Source organism: Gossypium hirsutum, chromosome D12 (genome assembly GCF_007990345.1).
Source record: "Gossypium hirsutum isolate 1008001.06 chromosome D12, Gossypium_hirsutum_v2.1, whole genome shotgun sequence".
Classification (NCBI taxonomy): Eukaryota; Viridiplantae; Streptophyta; class Magnoliopsida; order Malvales; family Malvaceae; genus Gossypium; species Gossypium hirsutum.
Genome location: NC_053448.1, coordinates 45634440 through 45642696, shown reverse-complemented (window position 1 = coordinate 45642696; position 8257 = coordinate 45634440).

Below are 8257 nucleotides of genomic sequence, written 5' to 3'. Positions count from 1 at the left end.
ACTTGGAGATGTGATGAGATGGATGCTTACAACCTCAATTACAACTCGTCAAAATCACTATACCCAATATGCGCATGGAAAATAAAATCGTATGCTGAGTAAAACTTAGTAGTATTTCTATAATCCGAATATTTAAAGATAAGAAATTACAAATATACAATTAAAATATAAACATATATTAATATTTAAATATTATAACAACCATATCATATTTCATTTGTTTCACAAATATCTCAATTCTCATACTAGCTATATAAATAGCTTTTCACAATTTATTTCACATTTCATTATACAATTGCATTATCCATTCCATATTCATTTCATGAGTATATAACTTATATATTCCATATATTTGCAACATATTTCACATTCTATTTTCAATTCACTATTTCACTTCCATTTCTCATACCATGCCATTTCGATATCAATTATAAAATTTTATTATTCATTTACCCCTATTAACACGACTCGGACTCGGACGGATACACGAATCCAACCAAAACACACCAGTTTGGCACCCGATGCCTCATCGGATAATTCGAAGTAATAATTTGACGCCGGTGTCTCATCGGCTAAACCGAAGTAAATTGGCACCTAGTGCCTTATCGAATTAATCCGAAGTAGTAAATTGACACCCAATGTCTCATCGATTCGAAGTCGAAAAAATCCCTAAACTCTTCCAATCCTATGACATGCCATCTATATCCGACTTAGCCCGATACAGTTAATAGGGTTCCAATTCACTTTTCAAATACAACCAAATATTCATTTCAATTCAAATAATCAATATATTCAATATATATATACCAATTCAATCAATATAAATTCAATAAATTCATCCCATAATAAATCAATCCATTTCAATTGCAAAACACAATAATTCTCACCTCAAGACTTACCATATACATTAAATTAAATTATAACAATTAACAACTAAATTCAGATTATAGAAATACAAACCAGAAATTCCAAGCTATTCCACTAGACTTTATCTTTTCCCTTTTTAGTCAAGAGCTCCGGTATGACTTTATCTTTTCCCTTTTTATCTTTATCATGCCGACACTTATCAAATGAGATCATTATGCATACAAGCATCCTACAAGACCAAACATGTATCATTTAGTTCACATAGCAAGTCAATTACATAAGTTCCAACCATTATCAACTTATTAGGTAACATTAACACATGTTAGTACAGAACTCCGGGGAGGAAAAATCTCAAACACACGAACGAAACTCGAACAAAAAAAGAAGAAATAGGAAAATGCTCCAAGGTGTGTATCAAGCCACTATCTTTAAGGTTATATTGGCCCCCACCTATTTTTAGTGTGCAAAAGAGTTTCAAGCAAAATAACCTCGAGGATACAATGAAGACGATGACTGTTTGTGTTTTGCAATGACGAGAATAATTCACTAAACACTGAGCAATATATAACAAGAAAATAAATTTCTACAAAGGATTTCAGCAGTAATACTTTATAGAATAATCTAATAATATTAGAAAATGGAGAAAGTAAAGAAAGAATTTTAGAATTTGTTGGTATGATTTTCAAATGAAATCTCATTCCTATCTATAGGAATTCTCATGTCTCTTCATAGAGACATCTTTCAATAGGTGTCTTTTTTGAATAATAATGTCTTTAAAAATACGCATAATTATTCATTTAATATTATAACTATTCAAATAATATTGTTTGAATAGTTATAATTGTTTTTTAAAAATCAAATGATATAAAATTTGACCAATGACCAAAAGATTTATCTTTTGATTAATTACACCAATTCATTTATAGTTATTGGAATACTATAAATATTTGAAAATGTTCCAACAATACCAAATGTAATCACTGAATTTTGTCTGGTTAAGGTTTCGTGTTGTAATCACGAGATTGGTTTTGTCTCATTTAGGCCCATTATGTTTGGATAATTGGGCTTTGGGTTTATTTGGGCTTTAGCCCCTTATTTTTTTTTGTTTTGTTTTGTTTTTATGCTTTTCTAATTTTAATAATAATAATAGAATAATGATAATAATAAATCAAAAAATAAAACTTTTAAAAAAATTATATTTTAGCCCCTAAACGATTCATAATTATATTTAAGCCCCTAAACTTATCATAAATTGTATTTTGGCCCTATATTTTTCTAAAATTATGTTTTTGCCCCAAAAGTTTTTCATCCTCTACATTTTAATCCTTCTGGACATGTCAAATCACCCAATCGGCATCCGGCCGTACAGTGCCACCTCCAGCTACTCCGGCAGCCTCCCTAGGTTCATGATACCCTCCACTGTCACCTGAAGACAAAGAAAAAAAAGACAAAAATAAGCAAGATAAAAGAAGAAAAATGAAAGAGAGAAGGGGGTTTTCTTTGCAGCAAAAAAAAAAAGAAAAAATTGAAAAAAAAGCAGCAAAACACTAAAGAAACAGCAGCCCAAAAGATCCTCACTACCGTCGCGCCACCACCATCGCTGCTCCACCACTGAAACCAAGCCAAGAGCCAAACAAGCATAAACAAAAAAATAGAAAGCAAAAATAACAAAAAAGAACAGCAAAGAAGAAAGAAAGAAGGAGAGGAGGAGAGGACCACTACGCCACAGTCGGTCGTCGCACCAGGCGGAGGAAGCGTCGTCGACGGTGCAAGGAGTTGGGGGTTGTTGAACGGAAAAGAAAGGAGAAAAAGAAAAAGGAAAGAAAGAAGAAAGAAGAAAGGAAAAAAATAAAAAGGAGTAATTAGGTCGACCCGACCCGGATCTGACCCAAACAGCAGCCCCAGCACCCAGCCACAGCAGGCCACGCCAGCAGCAGGCTTGTAGCAAGCCCACTCTCAGCAGCCCAATAGTAGGTCTGCCAAAACCCCAAAAAAAAGCAGCACCTAGGCCCAATCCAGCTCAGGCCCAGCAGGCAGGCCAGCAATAGGCTCCAGGCCCAACGTCAGCAGCAGGCCCAACATGCCCTAGCCCAGCAGTCCAGTCCAACAAGTAGGCCAGCCCATCAGTAGCCCAGCCCAGCCCAGCCAGAAAAAAAGGAAGAAAGGAAGAAAAAAAAGAAAAAGGAGAAAAATGCCCATTCTTCAAGCCCATAATTTCGGGCCGTTGGTAATTTTTTATCCTTATTTTAATTTAATCCATGTATTTAATTATTGTTTCATTTCAATTGAATTAATATTTTTAAATAGCATTTTTTGAAATATTATTACATTTATTTACTTGCATTTTTAAAATAAAAAATCATTTTAATGTATAAGGCGACGAATCAATTTAACATTAAGTCATAGATTTCATCGCTATGTTGGTTGAATATCGTTAGCTCGTGTTAAATACGGGATGCCCTTCTAAAAAATTGAGAAAATTAAAAAATTCTCAGGTTTTAAAATAAAATGTTTATTTCTGTGTTTATTTGTAAATTATCAAAATTTCATTTTTTAAAATGTATATAATACGTTAATATGTAATTTATCAAAATTTTCGTATTTAAAAAATTTTCGTGTTTTCTAAAATTCTAGTGTTTCCATTGGATCCCGATTAAGTATTAAATTGAACTCGTATTTTTTGAAAATTAAGACAACACCTGCTTAACGAGATACCAATTTTAGGAGTCACGAGGGTGCCAATACCTTCCTTGTGCGTAACCGACTCCTGAATCCTAATTTTCTCTAGAATTTTGACGTAGACCTAAACTCGACCTTTGTTTTAAAGAAAATTAAAAAAATAATTTTTCTTTTAAAAAGAGAATATATTAGGTGCCCAATCATACCTAGAAAAAAAATTGGTGGCGACTCCCTTTTAAAATAAAATCGAAACTTTGTTTTCAAATTTTCAATTACTACTTCGACTAGCGCCCGTGCAAATTTTTTTGGTCGCTACAGCTGGCGACTCCGTTGGGGACTTTTTTTGAGAGTCGAGTTTGATGTTAAATGCGTGTTGTCAAAATTTTTAAAATTCCTTGTTCAAATTAATTTTTAATCGTGATCCTTGATTTTTATTTTTGAAAAGTCATGCATCTGCATCCGGTTTTCAAATTAATATTTTTCTAACTTGTTTTTTTTTCTGTTTTTTTTCAGCTCTAAGTTTTACTGTTTTAGTTTTTAGTAAAAAATAATAATAATAAGGTTTGTGAGTTTCTCCCTACACACCGTGCACTTGCATTCTTGCATAACATGAGCTCTCTACCCGGGCTCCGTCCGTTTAAGAGGAAGTAAACGCTACGCCTTCGTGAGTTAACTTGTCCCTCCGCATAGGCATAAGTAAATGTAATCCCTTAAATTGTGCTCGCGAGCTTGTGATGGGTGATGACCGAGGCTCTGTACTAGCCTTAGTAGGCGACAGTATGGACAATTTGAGTACCTTTCTAGAACTGAAACCACATATAGTGAACCGTACAAGCCACCCAATTAGAGTCATGCCGAACCTCCGTCTGTTGGATAGCTACCGAATAAGTACACGGGAGATTTATCTTCTACATTGTATTTCTTTTACATTTACATTTTTTTGCAAAAGGATCGGGTCCGTTTAATAGATTTGGATCGGGTAGAATATTTGATGAGTATGTGGGGTAAGTTTATTTTGTAAAGCATGATGGGGTAAAAAAAGAAAAAAAAACGTATGTCGGTTTCTCCAAAATGCATGTTTAGATAGCTTAATTTCTTATATTTTCCATAGTTTTTCCTCTGTTTATATTTGTTGCGAGTACTAACCAAGGTTATTTGTCTTCATTTTATTTTTCATCATGCATCATAGGCATCTTATTAGGAAGGTGTTAATTAGAGAGCAGTTGCCAAAAATGGGTTTCTGATGGAAGAGTCAATTACGAAAGTAACCGAGAAAAATGTCATAGTCCGAGACTGGTCTTTGAAGACTCAGAAAGTGAAAGGGGGCAGTTTAAAGGAAGGATACATCTCTAATCTTCATGAGCGTGTGACTTTGAATGCTCGTCAGAATGATCTAGAAGACTTGACTAGGATCTAGAAACAGTGAGACTCAGATACCAGAGGCATCTTCACTGAAAAGTATGGGGATACAGCTCACTTGGTAACAATCAATGTGAACGAATAGTTGATTCAAGCCATGGTTCGATTCTAGGACCCGGCCTATCAGTATTTCACTTTCAATCAAGAAGACATGACTCCGACCATAAAAGAGTATGCCACCCTGCTTCGCATTGACGATGGACAACTCAACAAGATATATGTGAAGAGCCTAAACCAATGACCTTCAAGAAAAAGCTAATGAAGTTGATAGGGATGAGTGATACATGGGCTGAAAAACAGATAAAAAAGAAGAATGAAGTTAGTTGTGTTCCGTGGTTTTCTCTTCGGGGGTTAGTTCAGAATTATCCAGATATTTTGAAGAGAGTAGATCTGTTTGCCTTGGCCATTTACGAACTGATCGTCTTCCCAAAGGTTCTTGGGCACATTGAAGTTGCGGTAGTGGATTTCTTTGAAAAGTTAAGGCAAGGAATCAACCTCGTCCCAACCATATTGGCCGAGACTTTTAGATCTCTAAATAATTATAAGAAGAAAGGGGAAGGGCATTTTATCGGATGCGCTCAGTTACTTAATGTTTGGATTTTTAGCCACTTTTGGAAAGTGGAGCGCACACCTTTCCATATGTTCTTAAAAACATTCACTCTATTAGAAGCACACCTTGAAAAAGATTGGCCAAAGGATGTCACTGAACAGCACTGGGTCTCAATTTTTTAGAACCTTCGTGTTGAAGATATAACTTAGAGAGCACCTTGGATTCGTCCTTCTGTTTTATTATACAAGTGTGGAAACCAAGACTGGGTGCCTTTGCTAGGATTATGGGGAGGAGTTGGATATGCTCTGTTGATGGTTCAAAGACAGTTCGCTTCGCGACAGTTTGTACCAGTTACTGATGGATGGGCACAATCGGAGTTTGCCTTTACATGTGAGGGTTACATGAAAAGGGTTCAAGATACTACGAATTCTTGGAGAAAAATCTACCTAATGGAATTGGCTCTCTATGCTGATACTATCACTATAGATTATGACATATTGAGGCAACGACGAGTGAAGAGTCAACTAACCCCGCTGATTGGTGTTGCTTTCTAGAATCCGTTCTCCGAGCTGAAAATGGCAAGACGAGAATTTGAACGCGAAAAAGCCAAACTGTTACGAGATATTAGTTCTCTTCAGGAGGAAAACTACTAGCTGAAGATTGATGTTCAAATTGAAAAATCCAAAAATGAGAAAGTCCAAAAAAAAGTTGAGGTCACGAGAAAGGACTTAAGGGACCTTCATTTGGAAAACAAGAAATTAAGAGGCACTATAAGGAATAGTGGATTGGGCAAATCATAGGCAGAATGGAAGGAAGAACTAAGCAACATCAAAGGTGGGATGGAATTCTGGAAAGCCAAAGCGAAGAAGGAGGAGGAAAGAGCTGTACGTACTATGATAGAGTTAAGGAAGAAGAATGTTGAATACGAAACTATGTCTGTAGAATTAACGGCTAGTCAGTCTAAGCTTCAAGAGCTAAAATGAAAGAACCAAAGTTTAGAAAATACACTGCAAGCTCATCAGCAACATTTGGATGACCTCCTAAGAGCTCTAGAAGAGAAGAATGGTCAGCATGACAGAGACATTCGCGCCTACGAAAGAGCCCTCCAAGAAAAGGATATACACCTCGACGGTTTGATCAATGAAATTTGCAAGGCGGTTGCGCAAATAGTGCAATTATCAGATGAAGCAGAAGCTCTCAGTTGCCAATACCCTCCAAGCCAAAGGTCAAGCATATCAGAGTTCCTAGAACGTATAAAGAAACAAGGCGATATGGCTAAGAAATTTGTGTAATTGTTAAACCAAGATGACAAAACTTTTTGTAATAGACTCTTTTGATTAATGAAACGCCCAAGTATGGGGCAATCTTGAAATAAACACCTATTTTTACATATTTTTACTTAACTAACATTCATTAGTCATTAGTCATCCGTTCATTCATTGCATGTACATATCACCCTAATTATTCGTTAAGGTTAAAACCGTCTAATTCACAGTTGGTACACTACGAGTCTGGAATCATGTCACTCTTATAGGACGAACCTAAGAGCTAGAGCTATAGATGCCGAACTCAATGAAAGAATGGAAATGATAGAAAGAACCCAAAGAGAGTTGCAAGAGCAACTGGCCAAGTCTCAGCAGGAGGTGAGAGACTTGATGATAAGATCCCGAGAAGAATCACTAGAGCAAAGGGATCAAATGGCCAAGAGGATGGAGATGATGACGGTCTTGGTAAAATAAAAAGGACCTATGCAGAACCCTGATACTATAGAGCCCCAATCAAGAGCTAATAATAATTAGGATCCACTCTATCCCCCGGGATTCACTCCACCTCATGCCCATATAACACAAAGGGGATATCCCCAAGGGGAATCTACAGTCTTGGGGCAACATCCTGTGCAACCTGCTCACTTAGGGCAAGGAATGTTTGTATCGAACCCTGGGGCTAATCCTTCAGATCCAATTGTTCCAGACCTAGATGACCCTGTAGAAATAGCAAAGTTGAAGATTGATGGTAATAATACTCAGGATAAGTATAAGATCCTGGAAGAGAGGATCAAGACAGTAGAAGGTACTGAAGTTTTCTCTGCTTTGAGTGCCAAAGTGCTTAGTTTGGTACCCTATCTGGTTTTACCCCCAAAACTCAAGGTGCCATATTTTGAGAAGTATGATGGAACAAGATGTCCAAAGGCATAACTTATCATGTTTTGCCGGAAGATGACTGGCTATGTGAATGATGATAAATTGTTGGCACACTGCTTTCAAGATAATTTAGTTGGCTCGGCTCTTTGATGGTATAATCAGCTTAGTAGAGAGAGGATCCGATCATGGAAGGACTTAGCATCAGCATTTTGTGAGCAATACAAGCATGTATCAGATATGGTGCCTAATCAACTAACTTTGCAAATAATGGAAAAGAAGCCGACAAAGACTTTTAGGCAATATGCACAAAGATAGAGGAATATATTGGCTCAAGTGGAACCCCCGTTAACCAAGACGGAGATAAAAGTCCTCTTCATCAACACTCTTAAAGTGTCGTTTTACGGTAAGTTGATAGGAAGTGCTACAAAGGACTTTGCAGACATTGTAATATCCGGGGAGCTTATAGAAAACACCATCAAGAGTGGGAGAATGGAAGGCCCCGAGTGTTCAAAGAAGGAAGTACCCATAAAGAAAAAGGAGGTAAAAACCCATATGGTTAGAACCGAGAGTCACAGTACCTCCAATCCGTACCCAGCCCAGT